We start from the raw sequence: 19,634 nt of genomic DNA, 5'->3' as shown, positions 1-19,634 counted from the left end.
AGCATGGCTGATGTGGTGACCGAAGCCAAGGCCTTAGAGTCTGTCTACACCGCAAACAAGCTGATAGCAGATTCTTCAAAATCAACCATCGACGAACGAGTCCACTGGGTAAAACATAAGGAAATGAAGCTTCGTAGAGAGCCAGGAACATGTCATTGGTGCGGAGACAAACGGGGACCTCACCCATGGAGACAATGCCCAGCAAGGGGCAAAACATGTTCAAAGTGTGGCATTAATGACCATTTCGCCAATGTGTGCCTGGCAAACGGCCCACCCCCACAACGACGGAGAGGTTCATACCCCCCTCCCACCTGCAGCAACCGGACCCCCAGCCAAACACCCAGTAACAGGGGAAGCGGACAACGACAGGAAGATGTACATCACCTGCAATTTAATGAAGACGAACATACCGACCCCACGGTGTACGCCGATTATTATCACGAGCAATGTTACTCTCTAGAAACTCCACAGAAGAAGAGGAAATACTTTGTACAACTACCCCTGTCAGCTACCGGCTCACACTTCCGGCCAATTACACTCCAGATTGACACTGCAGCCTCATGCAACACTCTATCTTATAGTACCCTCACCTCTCTGGATCGAGACGTGCAAATGTCAAAATCACCTTATCTCTTACACCCATATGGGAACACTCGCCGATTGAGACCTTTGGGTCAAGTCGAGCTAGTGTGCCACAGGAACAACCACTATGACACCCTAACCTTCCAAATCCTGCCAGACGACATCATGGCCAACAAGCCCGCCCTCTTATCGGGGGGTGACAGTGAAAGATTGAGACTAGTCAGAATAGAATCTGACACTGTCTTCTCCCTATCTCCCTCAGTAACAATTTCCAACTGCAACACAGCACAGGACACCCAAAAGTAAGTAGAGTGTAACCACATCAAACAACTCCACAACAACAGTCCAAGCACCTGTAACCCACTCCCTTCTCCATCTCAACCAATCATCATCCCTGCTAAACGGCGACTACCTACCGCAGGTACACTTCAGAAAGAACACATTTTAATGGAATATGCTGAGAACTTTGAAGGCCTCGGCTGCCTTGGGCCCCCAGTGCACTTTGAAACCAAACAAGATGTAACGCCAGTTCAAATGCCCATCCACCGAATCCCGATGGCAAAACGGGCTGCAGAAAAGAGTGCTCTAGACAAATACGAGAAAGCTGGCATCATAACTAAGGTTGTGGAACCGACTCCATGGTGTTCAAATGAAGTCATCAGAGAAACCCCCAGAAAGGTCCGAATTTGTATCGACCCTAGTCAGACCATTAACAAGGCCATCCTCCGTCCCGTTTACCAAATGCCAACCGTCAACGAGCAGCTTCATAGACTAGCTCATACCAAATGCTTTTCTCTTGTTGATGTACGCGATGGCTTCCTCCACATTCATTCCACCCCTGGATGAAGAGTCCTCGCACATGACCACAATGCACACCTCTTATGGCCGCTAACGCTGGCGACGCCTTCCTTTCGGGATCTCAAGTGCCCCTGAAGAATTTCAGATGCGACTTATTTCTGCTCTAGAGGGTCTAGAGGGCATAATTTGTATAGCTGACGACATATTGGTCTTTGGAGAAGGAACAGATTTCACTGAAGCTGAGAAAGATCATGATCGCCGGTTTGTAGCCCTAATGGAACGTTGCCTCCAAAAGAACATTAAACTAAACCCCACTAAACTGCAGTTCAAGTTAACAGAGGTGAAGATTATGGGTAACATCATCACAGCCACTGGGGTGAAAGCCGACCCTGACAAAGTCACTGCTATAACTGCGATGCCCACGCCAAGAAACAAAGCCGTCCTCCTACGATTCCTCGGAATGGCCAACTACCTATCGCCATACTGCTCAAATCTCAGTACCATCATTAGACCCCTCACTGCCCTAACCCAGAAAGACCTCCCATTCTCCTGGACGGAGATTCAAGAAAGAGCTTTCAACGACGCAAAGCAATTGATCGCTGCTGCACCAATTCTCCAATACTATGATTTAGGGAAACCTGTGGTACTCCAAGTGGACGCCAGCGAAGAAGGCTTGGGGGGAGCTCTCCTCCAACCGAACGCCGAAGGTAAACTTCAACCAGTCGCCTTTACCTCAAACAGCCTGAGCAGCACCGAACAGCGCTATTCACAAATTGAAAAAGAATGCCTCGCCATCTGCAACACATTTGGAAAATTTGATCATTGGCTGTTCGGTAAATCAGACATCACAGTGCACACAGACCACCAACCCCTCGAAACCATCTACAAGAACCCACTTCACAAGTCACCCGCACGTCTTCAGCGAATGCTAATGAGACTTCAGAGATACCAGTTCAGCCTACAATACAAGAAAGGTACAAGCCTTCATATAGCAGACACAGTATCTCGCGCTGCTCTACCCACCCCAGTGCAGGCAAAAGTGACAGGGTTTGAAGTGTTCCGCGTTGAACTTGAACACTCTGACAATGACCACAACCCCCGACTCACCGATGTCACAGAAGAACTCCTCAAATCAGAAACCAAAAAGGATCAAACCCTGACTGATCTACAACAAACCATCACCTCTGGTTGGCCGGACGACAAACAACACCTGGCCCCCAACCTCCGCCCATTCTGGCCCTTCAGAGAGGAACTAAGCACACTCAACGGCATCGTTTACAAAGGTCAGCAAGTCCTGGTTCCTCAGTCCATGCACTCTATAATGCTTAGGAAAATACATGCAAACCACTTTGGAGCAGAGTCCAACGTTCGCATGGCACGAGAGGTTCTATTCTGGCCAGGCATGCGGAAAGCCATTTCAGACATGTGTGACAGCTGCAGTGTTTGTGCCCAATACAGTAGAACTCTCACCAAAGAACCCATGAAGTCATTACCAATTCCAACGCAGACATGGCAAATTGTGAGCCAAGATATCTTTACCCATGAGCAAAAGGACTACCTAGTTACTGTCTGCCATTTTTCGGACTGGATCGAAGTCGATGAACTCCAGGACACCCTCCCCGCCACAGTCATAAACAAGACCAAGGCCCACTTTGCACGATTTGGCATACCACAAATCTGCCATACTGACAATGGCTCACAATTTGCAAGCAAGGAATATGAGAACTTTGCCACACAGTACGGATTCAAACACACAACCTCCTCACCCTATCACCCTCAAGGCAATGGCAGAGCTGAAGCTGCAGTCAAAGTGGCCAAAGCAACACTAAAGAAATCCGCTGACTTCCAGACTGCGCTGCTCAATTACCGAAACACACCACCTCAGGGACATACATATTCACCTGCACAGCGCATGCTCTGTTGACGTACCAGGACAACCCTGCCAACACCCAACCACCTCATAAAGCCCTCACCAATCAACCCAGATGTCGTCACTCAAGAGCTCACCTTGAAGCGAGCCGCGAGCAAACGCTACTACGACACCAAACCGACCAAAGTACATCCCGAGCTTGCTGTCGGTTCCAGTGTATATGCAAAACCACCACCTACACAGAGGAGTCATCCATGGATACGAGGGACTATCATCTCCCAGGACACACCTAGATCATACACTATTCAGACACCAACCAGCAACATCCGTCGAAACCGGGTTCATCACACCAACAATGGAACAGTCTCCTCCACCAAAACAGACCAACCCTCCGGCACGGTTACAGGCACCCCCACTGGACAACAGTACCCTCTCCATAGAACCACAAGCAGAAGAAACTGTTGCCAACAATCAATCTCCTGCGCAGACTCTACCACCACACCTCACCAGACCAGAGATACTCCCAAGCAATGGGCCTGAGAAGCTTGCAACTCTACCTAGCCAAGACCACCCTCCGGCACCCACTCTTGGGAACACAAGAACAAGAACGAGGATCATCAAACTTCCTTTGAGATTAAGAGACTATGAACTGACCTAGTGGTCTACATGGACTACCAATTATTCATTTTCTTGCGCCTCTTACAGCGCTCATTGCTGTATTTTTGTTATGTTGTTGTTATTGTATACTTTTTTTTTTTTTATAAAGGGGGAGATGTTGGGAACTAGCCCCGAGACCCCTCTCGGTCCCTCATCCGGGATATGAACGTTGTACGTGGAGATCGCACATGGCGAAATTATAACTTCATCTGTGTTTACAATTTGTCTCGTATATGCTTGGTCCCCTGGCACACAGCGCTAAACTATATGGCCAGTGACATCGAACGAAGGAGGTATTTCATGAAATGAAACAAGCATCGATGTCGTTGTTTGATAACTGAACTATATACAAAAGATCAATTAAAGACGAGGTAAGACTTCCCGAGTGTTATTGACCCTGTAATAATCCGTCTTCTGTATGAATAACAAATAGAATTCGGTGTACGGGTCCCATACGAATAGGCAATTTCTAAAAAATAATAATCACTGTACTAGCCTTAAAGCATAAAAGTACCGAACACAAACCTGACTCATCAAACTTTTGATTTAACTCCTCGAGCTCTTGGCAGCAATAGCATTCGTCGGCTGTCGGCATCAAAATGCACTCACCGCAAATGCACCATTCGGTGTTCCCGGTTCTCATGCTTGATGTGCACGCTTCTGGGGAATCCTCACCTTCATCATCATCTGATTGAATGGGTACTTCCCCTGGGGGATACATTGGCTCGAACTGAAAAGGCTCCACTCCGCTCATAATAAAATAAATACCTCGATAAACGCCACAAAATTACAAGCTTGGTATGTTTATTTCCGTCCCTGATCTTCCCCATATCATACATCACAACTCTGTATTAGAAACTGCTGACCCATAATTGACGCCCACGGTTTCAGCGGCTAAAACGGGTGAAAATTGCAACTTGAAACTCGTATTTCTCTTGAGTAAAAAGCAATTGGTACAAATAATGTAGGGAATCTTGTTTTTTACTACGTAGTCTTTTATATGACATTAACTTGATTTTTGGCTTCAGATCCCCTTTAAGATCAAACCATTTGATTCAACTGCATTCAGGATCATCCTTCCATGTTTATACAATGTATTTTGTTAGTGTGTCTTAACATTTGTTCTGGTCTTAATTCGCAGATTCCAGAATCGCGTTCGCTGCCACCTGGAAAGAAAAAGAGCACCACAAAAACTGCCAAGGCTGCCAAGACCGCCAAGGCCAGTACGGCAAGCTCCAAGCAAAAAGAGAAAACGAAGGGAAAGGTCTGTATTACCTGTACACGAAAAAGCTTACTCATTTGTTGCAATGTAGACTCGCTCGCCAACACTTAATGATAAAAATTAGTCTTACTTTGAACTACACCTGTATTCACTGGTTTTTAAGCCTGTGAGAATTTGAAGATTATTGATTGAGTACAGTAGTTACAGTTACTGTATGCTTCACTGATCGATGTTTTGAAATTTGTTGCCTGTTATGGGTTACAGTTACACAAGGAGATAGGTTGAGTCAGTTTTAAGGCAATCTTAATCAGTTAAAAGATTGTTCCTCTCTGAATTTGAAAACTTGAAAAGGAAGTTGATACAAGGCAAGTTTTGCGAGGGATACCTTGATGTTGCCTACATAACGAATTTTCGAAACCACGCCATTTCACAATAGCCATATTTTGAGAAATCACTTGAAAGAGCGATTTGAACGATTACAACGATTTTCAAAGATCCTGATTATGTTTTTTGAGCCTGACAACAATCCTAAAGGTATTTAAAGTAAATACGAAGATAGTTATGGTTAGCTCGAAATTAGAAGTGTTTGAGGTGAAGGAACTTACGTGGCCGGTACATCGCATATGCTTCACCCTAAAAGTCGATGGCTTAATTTAAGAATACAAATTCTTAGTTTTTAATTCTCAGGTAAGAAACAAACTGTTCTTATTTTAAAGTTCTCAATCAATGACACGAAAAAAATGTCGCATTTCCTTTATTGTGAATTATTCGATCTCTCATGAAGTCGCACTATGAAATTGAGTGGTGTTTGGCAGGTTGTATGTACGAGCGTATTTTCTGTAGATTTCTGGGCCACTGCACTGAAATCCGCAGTTGTCCTCTCGCTTTGTCTTCCAAATCAGCCATGCATCTCGGTTCTCACCGTCAAGCCTTTACGGGCCCAATTTCCGAGGGATTGTGAGTCTGTCCAAGTAATTTTTCCGTTGTAGAATCAGTAATCTTGGACTGAGGTTGATAGAGTACGATGCACGCATTAATTATGGAATTATGTGTATTGAATCGTTTTTGGGAACGTAAAGCTCAGAAACTTTGAAAGAAAGCTCCGTTTCGTTGAGACAATAGATTTATTATAAGCATGCTTAAGTTAATCTGAGATATTAATCTGCTTGCGTTAAAAAAAATCGTATTAAATTCCAGCTTTGATCGTTTTATGGGACCATGTGTTTGCTGGTAGATTTAAGGAAAACGATTTCTCTCTTTGTCCAATTTGACCAGGAGAGTGGAAATAGTTTTTTTTTCGCTTTTCCAGCATATGTTTTTACTTTTTTGTATGTATGATCAGAGTTTCAGGCTATAAATATTCTTGCCAAAAAGGATAAGTTTCAAAAAATTTTTGATATAGGAAATGTAAGATATCACAAGGAGTAATCACTCAAAGATCAATAGTGTTGTTTATGCAGACTGCATTTGATGTGAAGGACAACACAATGTAGCATTCACTGATTTAATAAGCTTTATCTGCAATGAATGGTAATTGTTTTAAACCATATAACTGATTGTCACTTAAATTCTGCAGATTTTAGATACAGCATCAGCCGGCAGTGTACAACAGGTGAGCTCTTCAAACGAGAGCTCGGATGGTGATGATGACGATGCTTTCTCTTCTCTTATTGCTGTGCGTCCTCCTGTGCGTCTTTCTTTGAGTCCTCCTGTGCATCTTCCTGTGCACCCTCCACGAGCAGAACCACTGCCAGTGGTGCCAACAAGAGACTTCTCCGATGATGAAGAAGAAGATCAATTTAGAGTTGGGGAGTCACTCTCCAAAGCGATCAAAACTATTGGCTAAAAGATGTAGGTTATTATTAGTTGTTCTAAGGAGGCACACTATGCTTAAACTGTGACTTTACAGTTAGATAGTTTTCACATACAGGTTTTTCACAGATTTTTGTTTTAATTTTAATCGAATGTATTATATCCTTTCAGATGTGTTTTAGTCAATTTTACAATTTAAAATATATGGCTAAAGTGCTTACACTACTTACGATACAATATGGCTACTTACACTATGAATTTCTTTACTTGACCGTTTGAAATGTGTTGCCTGATGCAATCAAAGCTAATGTAGTAAACGCTACTTTTGCTGATACTTTGGACCTAAAAATTGTTCTTTTTTGACCTGTTAATTTCCTCAAAACACACGTGTCAATTTTTATTTGTTTTTCAATTAAGCTAATGAACCTCATTGCTTTACAGCAGATCCATCAAAACAATGACAGCATTCAAAGACAAGAGATGGTAGCAACAGAGCTTCGCCTGGTGAGAACAATCCTAGAGCGGCTTGAATGCGCCTACGCCATACAAGAGGCTACGCTAGACAGGCTCTTGAACATGATGCCAAATGCTCCAGCAGTACTGCAACAACCTATTCAGTTTCAGCCCTCTTTTCCGCTGACTCAATCCTCTACACCAATCCAGTCCAAGATCCCCCAGTCAAACTCGTCTGTTGAGTACAGGGCACCAGAGACGGGAAGCAGTGCTCTTCCAGTAATCCAAAGATTTGTGGATGACACCAGCACATCAGGTAACCAACAAAATTAAAAGAAAATAAAAAGTTGTTCCTACTTAAAATGCCTCTGTTCGGTTGTATATCCATAGCTTGATTGACACAATCAAGTCTAATACATCAACAGGGATAAAAGATAGGCAAAGTACACCTAATTAAGTTCTATATGAAATCAATGCCTTAAACACCCTCAATTTCATTGTCTTAATGCCACTTACAGTAATAATTAGTAGTAGTGTTGTTTGCATGGAAAAAGTAAGTGAAATATACTAGGAATGAAGCAAGTGAGTGAAATTCCAATTTGGTTTCAAAATTTCATATCATGTAGCAGCCTGACTAGTCCCAGGTCCTAACCCAGGTTTTCAGATGGCTAGTTACCGTAGTGATATTCAGTTGTCGAACACCTTTGAATATGACTTTTGGTGGGAGTTTTTTCTTTAACAAAAAGAGTTCGCATGTCAATTGTGTAAGGATAATTGTTCTCAGATTCATCACATCCTTTTGATAACTCTCAATTTTTTGGAGTGTCTTATAACCAAGTATTTTCATGTAATTTTCAGTTTGAGAAATCAACTTGATTAAATTGCTAAGTTTGGGGTGCATCTCATAACAGAGTGTGCCATATAACCGAATAACTACGGTGTATAAAATGCAGTGAATGAAAAACAGTGTTAATTTTTTATTCTTAAACAGGAAATGATCCAGTCACATTTGGAGGCTCTGGAGGCATTCGGTTGTCCAGTCAGGATTTCCAGTTTGCAAAGGCAGCCCACAAACCAACAACAATGGCTCTTCGGCTGGCTGATGCACTCTTCAGCAAAGAAACCCTCATGTGTTCGACTATCCATGGTACCAGAGACTATGCTCCCCTGGACCAGCAGATAATTGCTGCAATTAAAGGTTAGTTTAGTGCACAACATGCACTAGTAAGCACCTCATAAGGATTTAAGCAAAGAGCATCAACGTTTGAAATCATTCTGCAGACAAATAAAATATGTACAATAGTTACTGCACAGTTGGTATAAAGGGCTCCCTACCAAAACATTGAAGCAAATAACTTTGGAATGGTTACACAAAGTGGTCACATTGAGCAACAGTAACTGCAAAACAGATTTTTGCAGGCACTCTGGAACCTAGATTTTTCTTTACTTTACAGTAACCGTTGTTTACCTTTTTCTTTTCAGCTGAAGTGATAACATCCTTTGCATACCAGTGCAGAACAACTGAGGACACAATCCGGATGTGGGATTCTTGCAAAACCAGTATCGGGAAGAGATGCCAAAATTTAAGGAAAACCCCCAGACCAAATTGAGATGACTAAGTTCTTTTCTGTGACAGACTGTCTACCAGTTGAATGAACTTTAGTCCGTTTTTGCTATAGCTAGGCTGTTTTAAAATTTTTTTAATACTTCGTCAATTGAAATAGAAAAAAAAAATCATTTTAGTATTTATAAGGTTAAATTTTATATTCACCTTTCCTACATTACCGTTTGTAATACTTCTCCAATAGAAAAGAATGAATAAAGAGCTCTGAAGTTTTAGTAGACCTCTCGTGTGGCTGATATATGGTGCAATGCAGGGAGGCTGGTACCTAGGTTACAATGTATTGAGCGTTCGGTATATAAATGTCAGTCGAGTTCCTACTGTTTCCTTGTGTATCAAATGGAAATTTCCGGAGGATAAGGGAAGTATTCGACTATTATATAACCATTTCAGATCAAATCTGGCTGCAATATTAGCGATTGGAATTACCGTAGTTATTCGGTTATATGGCGCACTCGGTTATAAGACGCACCCCAAACTTAGCAGTTTAATCAAGCTAAGTTCTCAAACTGAAAATTACGCGAAAATACTCGGTTATAAGACGAACCAAAAAATTGAGAGTTATCAAAAGGATGTGATGAATTTGAGAACAATTATCCTTACACAATTAGCATGCGAACTCTTTTTGTTAACGTAAACAGAGTGAAAAAGGCACGCATTTAATGATATACATAAAAACAAAAGCTAAAAGTTCACACCTGAAATGATAAACATACAACGCATACACGTTTATTTGAACCTTCCGACTTAATATATAGTCAGAGTTCAGACTTCAGACTTCAAGCAAAAGCGAACAGCGCAACAACTCCCATGGAAAGTCATTCAAAGGTGTTCGACAGCTGAATATCAACACGCCACCAAGGATGCAAATTTCAGTGCACAAGAAAGCCTGGATGAACGAAGAAGGTATGTTTTATCTCCGCACTGTTTGTTCAGAGAAGAAACTTTTCATGCGAGCGACAAACACGATTCTTGGAATATTCAAAACAAGGTTTGAACGATTGTATTGTTGTCACGGGTATCATGTTACTGAGCACATGCTCTTAAGGACGTATGCAAATTTCCGTGTGTTTGCTTTTCTCTTGAAGTTGTAGCCTGCGTAGCAGCCGTTTTCCTTTCCTTTTCCAAACGCTCGCGAAGGGGACGAGACGAAATCTGCGAGAGATTGCAAAAAATAAGGAGTAGGGGGAGGGAGTGAGGCGACGGAAGGAAACGCCTGCAATCAGACCCAGACATTTAACCGAACGCCCCCAGAAAGACCGCATTCCCTTGGGACACCAACTGTCACATTAGAGCCAATGATCATTAACTTCCGGTAAATCATTTTTGACAGCTCACGAAAAGCAAACAATTCGCGCTCTCCTTTCCAACGCAGAAAAACGATATGGCTTCGAATAATTACAGCGTTTGTCATTGCTCGTTTAAAACGAAGTTCGGAAATTTTACAAAGAATCAACAGGGATATATGTCCACAGAAAACTTTTTCAAGCCTTCCAACAGAAAAGATTGCCGTGGTGTTGTGTTAGCCAATATCTTGGAAAGTGTTGGAATTCCTCTAGATCGAAGCGAGACCTACTCACATCGCGTTTGCAATCCTTGTGGAAGAAAAATCCGCAATTTGGGCAGTCTACATGCTTTGATAGACAAAGAAACCAGGAAACCTGAAGAAAATCCATCAAGGGAAGACGAAAAGGTGCCAGCAAAGAGCAAAGACGCGGGAAAGAGATTATTTTGCGAGCGTACCCCAGATCAAAACAACAGATCTCCAAGCTTGAAGTCCCAACGTGTTAAATCACCCGAGAAAAGTATTTCATCCAGGAAATCTCTAAGCTTTGGAAAGGATGCAGTGTCTCGACAAACTAGTGTTCAGGACGAGATGTTATCAAAGCTGAATATTGATGATTTGCCCACAGCAGAGGAACTTCAAGTCAAGGTTGTTAGTTTGAATGACGGTAAGGTAAAAGTACATTTACCTTCTGAACTGACAACTGAGTTCAAAAACTAATTTAAAGCAGGAACGATTCTGCAAGCCACTGAGCCGGAAGAGCTGGCAGCCTTTTCAAACAACCTGCTCGTCCAAGAAGTGCGAGTTTTTTGCCCACTGTGGCATCACTGCGTTCTAGGAGCAACCGGCCTGAAGGAAGACGATGTCAAAGCGTGTGGCCTAAAAACCAATTCAGTCATTCTTGTAAGCTCTGTTGTTGCGCGCACGAGAAACAGTACAGCGTCTGCTGCGCACTATAGAATTTCGTCCATTTTATTCCACAGTGGCGCAAAATTTGAGGACTTAAGAGCGTGTCTCCGTAAAAACTGACCAGTGATTTTGGATCAAAAATTTAATTTCCCTTATATTCTGGGATATTAAAGCCTCCACCTTAGTAGTTGCAAAAATGCATTTCGTTTGACCAAAAGTGATAAATATTTTTTTAACGAATTTTTGAATTTCCGGCAGTCAGCACCGGCGCCATAGTCTTTCAAACTGCAAAAATTGCTAATATTGACCGCACTCTAGAAAACAAACACCTGGCTCAAAAAGATTGATTTTCTTTTCCGTATACAGATACACCACTGTAGATTTCCTAGCCATATCACAGTTCCGAATTATTTATATATTTCAACGGCAATGATTTTTTCCCCAGCACGTGTTTTCGGCTTTCCATCAAAACACGAAAGTAGCTCAACTTTGAGGGTAATTTTAAAAAGTGTGGCACCTGTCTGAACTTCGCTATCTGTATGAATACAATCTAGGAATGATAGTAAAACACAAAAAGGAATAACATTTTTGTGCTCTCCACGTTTGCAGAAGAGACCGCCGTTTGAATTTCCAGAAATTTCGTAAACCTGATAATTAACGAACACTCGCCTTGTCGATGTGCTTGTCAGAGTCCAACTTCATTTGATGGCGTGATAGGTCTTATCCAAGTTCTTTCACATTTTAAGGTTATTCCTCAGTCATCTGAAACTATATTGGCCATTGATTCCATGTCCTTGGTCCGTTTTAAGAAGTTATCTGGTTTATAAAATGGCAGTATCCGCGAGCGTGACTAGTTCTTGACACCGTCCTGAAAGGTCTTTTGCTAAAATTAGTTGGGTGCAATCTTGTTTATTGAGATTATACTCTTCAAGACATCGCAGTGAAATTTCGAGGGCAAATAAAACACATTCCTTTGCAAATACAACGCGATGAGTCGCTGACAAAGCGTTTTAACCAAATCTCCTGACAAACTTGAAAGATGCGTGACTTTGTGTTTCATCCCCAGTTCTCCTGCACTGGGTGATGACCTGATACGGTAATTATAATTAACAAATACTGCAGTAGCTCGTTCACTTGCTTTATTAACTTCTTAGGTTATAATGTCCCTCTTGATTTTTGTGGAGGATATTTAACTCTAAAAACATCGAATTTTTTTTAAAACCTGTCCTTCAACGGCATCTTTTATCTAGTTTGTATAAAAGTAATAGACCCGCACGAAACAAACTACGCTAATACAGCGCTGCTCAAGCGTTTCATGAGCGCTGCAAGGGTCACTGCTTAAAGGTTGCACGAAGGCTGTTTTAGTTGCGCTGCAGCATTGCCGAAAAATGACTGCACTAGCGCTGCGTTAGCGACGCTAGCGCTGCGGGAAAGCTGCAGTAAAATAACTACGAGAAGCCGTACAGTTCAAAAACCGTGGTCTTGCAGCGTTGTGCAGCGTTGAGCAGCGTTGTTTAAGCGCTGCAAAGAAAATTTTCATCACTGTCGAAGGGGCTTCTGCAAAGAATCTGTCGTCACCGGATGCATGGGGTCATACCAAACATCGCCCAGGTTCAGTTACGGTAGATCGGCTCGTCACACGGTTTACGAAACCTTTCTTCTGTATAACTTACCACAAAAAATCTAGACGTACATGTAACTGCTACAATTAAAAGTGCATGTCACACATTTCAAGCTTCCAGCGTTTAATGCGGTTAAGCGATTACATTGCACTCGAGCTCACGCAAGTTACATCGTCACGTGGTTCTTATGTTACATGTCATTTCACGATACATGAACTGTCCTACCTCGGAATTCAAAGTGGTCCGTGATATTACAGGAAAGTGAAGAAAAACTCTAGACAACAAGAAATATTCCAAGATATGGAAACTTAAATTTGGATACATAACTATATAAGCAACTCAACAGCGTATTTCTTATCACAATATACATAAATAGCCATGATTGCGTTCATTTCTTTTTTAACTTTCGCTCTAAGCGTCTTCCGGCAGTGATACACTTGTTCCTTATGATTCTTCCCCAATCAAATCTTGCCTCGCTGCTCACTTTGTTTTCCTTAACCCACAAGGAATGGCACTTTCTTGAATACACTGAAAATACAAAGACAGAAGGAGGATAAATAATAATGCCTGAAATAGACACACTAAACACTTGGCCCAGTCAATGCTTATAAAAGTTGAATGTCACCATGACCCGTGGCCTTTGAGGGCGAAGGGTCTAATTGTTTTAGTATCACCCAACTAGTCGGACGAAAAAGGCAATAATAATGTTAGCAAATGCAAGTTAAAGAAATATATATTTGGGAATAAAACGAAAGAAAGCGTCACGCTTTTCGCTACTCGAGGACTAATAATAGTCCTCTAGTAGCGTAGCCAATCAAAATGCAGGATTTGCATTAGTCTACTAGTTGAAAGATTTTAATATATATATATCAGTCACGAGATATGGGTTTTCCGGGGCGGAAAAAAAACTCTTGATGACGGCGGGGTGACTTGCAATTGGAAGCATATATAAATAAATTCCTGCACCTGACCATTGCTAGAAAGAAAATTCGAACACAATCAGCGAACCGGAAACGCATAAGGGAACAGACAGGAGAAAATATCATACATGCACATGCCCTGAGCAAAAAAATGATTGTGCATGAAATGGTTTGAAAACAAATGATGCCTATACCAAATCACCCACTCCCCCCACCCCAACTCAAATCTTAATGGTCCGCCCCGAGGTGCTTGGAAATCAAACTTTGCGATCTGTTCGGTGAATAACACTAACCCTTTAATCTGAATAAAAAAATGAAATTTGTTTCGATGAACACGAATCACGTTTAGGTCAGTTTCTGGTATGCTCGAGCTCTAAACAGACATCAGTCTTATTCGATTACACACTGAGAAAAGTTATATCTTACCGATTATAGCATGGATAATCCTCTGATCCAGGATATTTTTATCTTTAGCGCGGCTTTCTTGAAAAGGCACGGACTTGGCCAATGTCGCATCATCAAAGAAATACGTGACTAAAAGGCCAAGCAGCTCGTGCGGTTTGCCAATGGACTTTGCCAGGATCGTGTGTAGCTCTACACAAGAAATGTAAACTCCACAGCCAGCGTATAGTTCTTGTTTACCAGAGGCCGGTGTGAAGTGATCGCTACGCGTACGGCTGAAGTCCTTTGCACTTTTGAACTTAGAAGAGTTCTAAAAATAATGAAAACAGTTATAACTGTAAGAAAAGGCTTTACAATATTACCAAAGCAAGTTTGCCATAAACTGACAACATTAACTTTTCAAGGGCACCCAACGTCAATTTTCGGAAAATATCTGTTCGGAAGACGATTTTATATCTAGAATTTTCGGAACATTGGTTGTAAAATTTCTTGCTTGCCTGCCTGTCCTAGGATTTTCGAGCCCCTAAAAAATGGTATAATTGCCCATTTTTAAAGGATTTTTACCCTACAAAGGTCGCCTATTTTTTTCGGAAGCCTTTTTTCTGGCTGAAATTTTCGAAAAGGTACGTTTTGATCCCTATAATTTTCGGATCACTTGACTTTCAGCTAGGAAATCCGAACAGATGAAAAATTTTTAGGGGATAAAAATATGCCTATATCTACCGTTTAAATACAAAAATACGTTTTACAATGCTATGTTTAAGTGGTTTTGAACTATATTCTCGTTGGGTGCCCCTGACTTTTCGTTGCAGGGTAACCACAGTGTGAATAAAACGACCAAGGAAACTTGTGCAATTTCATGTAACCTTTCAGCATTCGTATGCTTTTACTGTCAGGCATTATGCACGGTCGAGTCTCCCGCCTGCGACTAGGGCACATATTAGTCGATTTTCAGTGGGCTCCTGCAGGTATACATTCAATTACACTTCCTTCCTTGAATTTTTTTTTTCACCTCCAATGAAGTGAGATTTCCATCTTCTAAATTGAGGATTCTTTCAAAGTAAAAGGAGACTTCGCGAGGAGGTCCTAAAGGAAAAAAAAATAGGAATTTCAAGATCAATCAGTGGCTTAATGTCCATTGCTGTTTCGCTCGTGGAAAAACCAATTTCCACAATAAAATAATTTAAAATAAATAAACAAATTCATCTGAACAGAAGTTGATTACAGAAATTACATTATTCACTACAGGCGCTCATCAGGGTACGGAAGGTATAGTATTGTCTTTACTTACTCATGATTTCCAACTTTTGTTCAAGCTCCTTTATCTTTTCACTGAGGACCTTGCAGTTTTCACATCCTTGACCTGCTCTCTCAGCATGGTTGTCCTTCAGACTTTCACCCTCCTGGAGGACGTCAATACTTTCTTTCAACAGAGAAGCTACTGATGACGGAGGAGTGGTTTCCAGAAGTGGTGAATGAGAAAGGTCAATTATGTCCAGCTCTGCCGCGTCATCCAGTGGGGAATTTAAAAGCTGAAGCATTGATAAGCTTTCTTTGTTCGGCTCTGCTGGGGAATATGCTATGGCTGATGTACATGTATGTCGAACGTTGTCAGATGCCAATGAAAATTGGGATGAAGTGGAATAGTATGTATGTGGCGGCTCAGAGGGTGGTACAGGTGTGGTTGGAAGAGGCTGTAATGGTGGCGACTTGTTTCCTGCTGTTGCCTGCTGCTCTGGGGAATATGCGAGTGTGGCTTTTGGGTATCGAACATTGCCAGATGCCAATGGAAACGGGGATGAGGTGTAATGGCATGTAAGTGGCGGCACAGAGGGTGGCACAGATGTTGCTGGAACACTCTGCAATGGTGGTAACTTGCGATGAGGCTGATTAGGACTTAAAATGGTGTCTGGTTGCATCGAAGGAATCGTTAACAAAGAAGCATCACTTTTAGATTTAAAGAACTGCAATGCAGATTCCTCGGCAGCCTTTGCCTTAGCTACCTCCTTTTCCTTCCGGCTGCTCTTTTTTTTGGGTGCGTTGTCCTTTTCTGCGTTTGCTGGCATATTTTCTTTTTCTCCAGTTGCCTTTCGTCTCACCTTGGTTCCCTTTTGCGTTTTTGCTCTTGTTTGTTCCATTTCGCTACCAATTGTAGCAGACTGTTGAACTCGATTTCCAGAGGTGTCAAAGGAGAGTTTTCGTTTTCGCTTTTGCTGCTCAATGTTTGGCAAGTCATCTGCAGTTTCAGCGTCGTCGGCGGTAGACCCTTCATGTATTTGTTTTTGTTTCCTTACGGCCGCAATTAATCGATTCATTTCTGTTGTTAAGGCAGGTTTTTTCTCTGCAAAGAATACGCGTATTATTAGCTCGAAAACTAGTGACAAATCTTCGAGTTTTAGCCGCTTTTATAGGATGTGAGCAACTTGTTGCTACGACTACTGTGATGTTTGAAAGGTAACGACCCCGGACGGCTATTATTTATGTTGTGCTGTGCTGTGCTGTGCTGTGCTGAGCTGTGCTATTCAAATTACAAAAGGGCACAGCTTTCAAAAATGGCGGGAGAGGAACGCATTTTTGTAAACAATAATTTGATGAGTGACATAATCATTATGGCAAGATAACTTTTGACAAAAACACCCAAAATAGTTAAACTCACGAAGTAGTTAAACTGTACGAAGTGCATACTGGGAAACATGCACTGTAATAGAGTACAATAAACTGTTGTTTCTTCAGTCTATACGTATTCGTAATTATTTGGTTAAATAAAAACTTTTAAATATGGTAACTACTTTTCCCGACGTTGTGAATTTAATGTTATTGTGAAAGTAAACGTAATCTACATCTCGCGCGTCAAAGAATTTATACGCACAATTTTTATGATGAACTGACGGGTCGATCCATGCAAATGATACCAGTAAAGCCTCTGTTCACTACTAAGGCAAATTTTCGTGCAACCTGTCTGGCAATTTTAAATTGTTGCGACACAAATTGCACGATGGAAAAAATTGCCAGATGTAACATACCCTACCACAGCCATTCCACGCAATTCTTTTTGTTGCCGCCACCGTTGCGAGAAGTAGAGTTCTGTTCAATGTGGGCAATGGGTCTCGCAACGCTGCAACATTTTTTTCAACTGTTGCATGGTGTAACATCATCCCAGCAACCTGTGTCGCAACAAAATTGCGAGACAAGTTGCACGAAAATTGCCTGGAGTAACATAGGCTTATAACTGTTCCCGCCTTTCATGATAACTTTGAGAACCGTACCACATGTAAGTATTTATGCTTACCTCCAATCTTGACTATTTTTGTTAGCCACTCTCTTCCTTCAGCTTTTAGCGTTGCTGACTCCCCTTCTTGTCTCTTGTCTTTCGGGATCTTTGAGAGCGGCATTACGTTAAACTCCTGTGTTTCAATCCAATAGACGATCGCATATTTTGTGCTTTGCTTCGGCTTAGTTCCGGCGTTTTCAGAAGAAAAGTTGTCATCGTTTGGAGGTACGTCGAGGCTTAAAAGTTCTCTTGCAATACGTTCCATTGCCATGTTCAACCAATTTAAGGAAAAACTCAGCTCAACTCCTTGGCAGATATCTTACGAAGCTAACTTCTTGCATTCAAATTTGAGCGCGCAAACTGAAGCTGCCTCGCTTGGAGTCAAAGCGAATTCCAAGGTATCGATTGCAGTCATTTGGGTCCAATGGCATAGCAACACGTATGAAATTTCATAGGGGTACCGGGTACAAAAAAACCCACTAATTTCAATCACTGCAAGCGATAGTTAAAATTTCGTGCATAGTCATACCCGTCGTTTCTAGAGAATGTTCGCCTTCCAAGAATAGTATCACAACAAGTCGAATTTCTCGCCTTTATTCAAGAATTACGACCAAGTTTTTCCTTACCAGCAATCACAACCACATCAAAAGTCAACTAATCCTCTATTGTCTCTTCCTTTTTTTAAAAAAACCGCATCCGTTGAGGTTATACAAGAATTTGGACAATAGCCTGTGAGTGTCACATTCTTCATTTATCTTAGCCACTAGTTAATTCACCGGACATGCCTGCGTATACGATAAAGGAAAGTCTTAAAAGTAAATCAGCAAAAATGACAGCGGTTTACAATTTCACTGTTTCAGCCATTGCAAACTTTTACATGTTGTCATGTGCGTTCTTGATTAAGTGATCGAAAAAGTCAGTGAAACTTAGAATCTTAAAGCTATTTCCAAATCTTAGCGCAGTTTTATTAAAATAAACAGTTCATTACCAGTTAAATGGGCCTGTGAACTTACCTTCACCCGGATAACCACATTTCTGTTTGACATCAGAGTGCTACCCACTCTCTGCATTTTTGAGGTTTGAGGTTGCAGATTGCTGCCTTATCTGTTCTGGTTTACAGTTGAGGCAATTATCACAACTTTCAGTGCACGCAAACTTTGTCAACTGTTGTGTAAGCACGTGTGCGATCATTTAAATGGTTCGTGAAGTACGAGTATCAAAAGTTTTAATAAGTTGATCAAGAAGTTATCTTAGTTTTTGTTACTGGTTATTCTCTGTTGGATCCGAGTTCATTATAATTAGTTTCTGCCACACAGAGAAGGTCTATCGGTTTTTGGCAACCTTACATTATAAACGCTTGTCTGTCAACAAACCGTGTTTTCCTCTACAACCATGTTACACAAGACAACAGCAAACTCGATCGGCTAACACAAGACAGTTTAAATTATCTTGGTTTAACAACGACATGAAAAAGTCCGACGAAAACCCCAGTGAACTGATATCCGCTACTGAGAGAGCTATTTCACAGATATCTGAATCGGCCATAGCTGCAACAGCGGCTGATTTTTCCCAGTTTATGACTGATCAACTAGAACGGATTGCAGAGCCAGTACAACTTCATCATGAGTGTAACGATTTTGAACATAATGGTAGACAAGTAAAACGATCTTGTGTCAGTGTTTCATCTTATAAGGACGATGTTCCCTGTGAAAGTAACAATCCGGCTTTTCTAGGGGAACTTCGGTATGCAGAGGATGAGTCTGGGCTTCATAAAGAGTACTCATCTCTCACAGAAGACGCTTCAAATCTAGGAGAAGAAAGACTAAACCAAGTAGAGTATTCAGAAAGTTGGCTTGAACAGCACGCAATAAAACTAGAAGATTTGTATTATGATGAACTTCAGAAAATCAATGAGGATGTGGACTGTTCTTCAGAAATGGCCGATGAGATGGAGAGTGAAGACTTGTCTGAAAACTTAGAGAATGTAGCCAAAATGATTTCGAATGACGACGACAAAGAAAGTCAAACAAAGGGACAGGACCAGCCTTTATACAAGGGTTGTCCCATAACTGTTGGAGTCAGCATGCTTTTGATTATGACTGTCGCAATGCGCCATGGAATGACTGGTGAAGCATTACAGGACATCCTAACGCTTGTTAGCCTTCATTGCATTTCACCTAATTATTGTATCGAAGGTGTGCGACGATTTA

At 41.6% G+C, this 19,634-nt stretch overlaps 1 pseudogene; it reads right to left on the bottom strand.

The window, feature by feature from the left end:
• The window catches only part of LOC138003003 (uncharacterized), a 6,885-nt pseudogene extending 2,224 nt beyond the window's left edge, over positions 1–4,661 (bottom strand).
• Between the last annotated feature and the right edge of the window lie 14,973 nt (positions 4,662–19,634).

The sequence above is a fragment of the Montipora foliosa genome, chromosome 5, assembly GCF_036669935.1.
Source record: "Montipora foliosa isolate CH-2021 chromosome 5, ASM3666993v2, whole genome shotgun sequence".
NCBI classification, from domain to species: Eukaryota; Metazoa; Cnidaria; class Anthozoa; order Scleractinia; family Acroporidae; genus Montipora; species Montipora foliosa.
The sequence above is the reverse complement of the archived record's forward strand: the minus strand, read 5'-3'. Positions and strand labels throughout refer to the sequence as shown.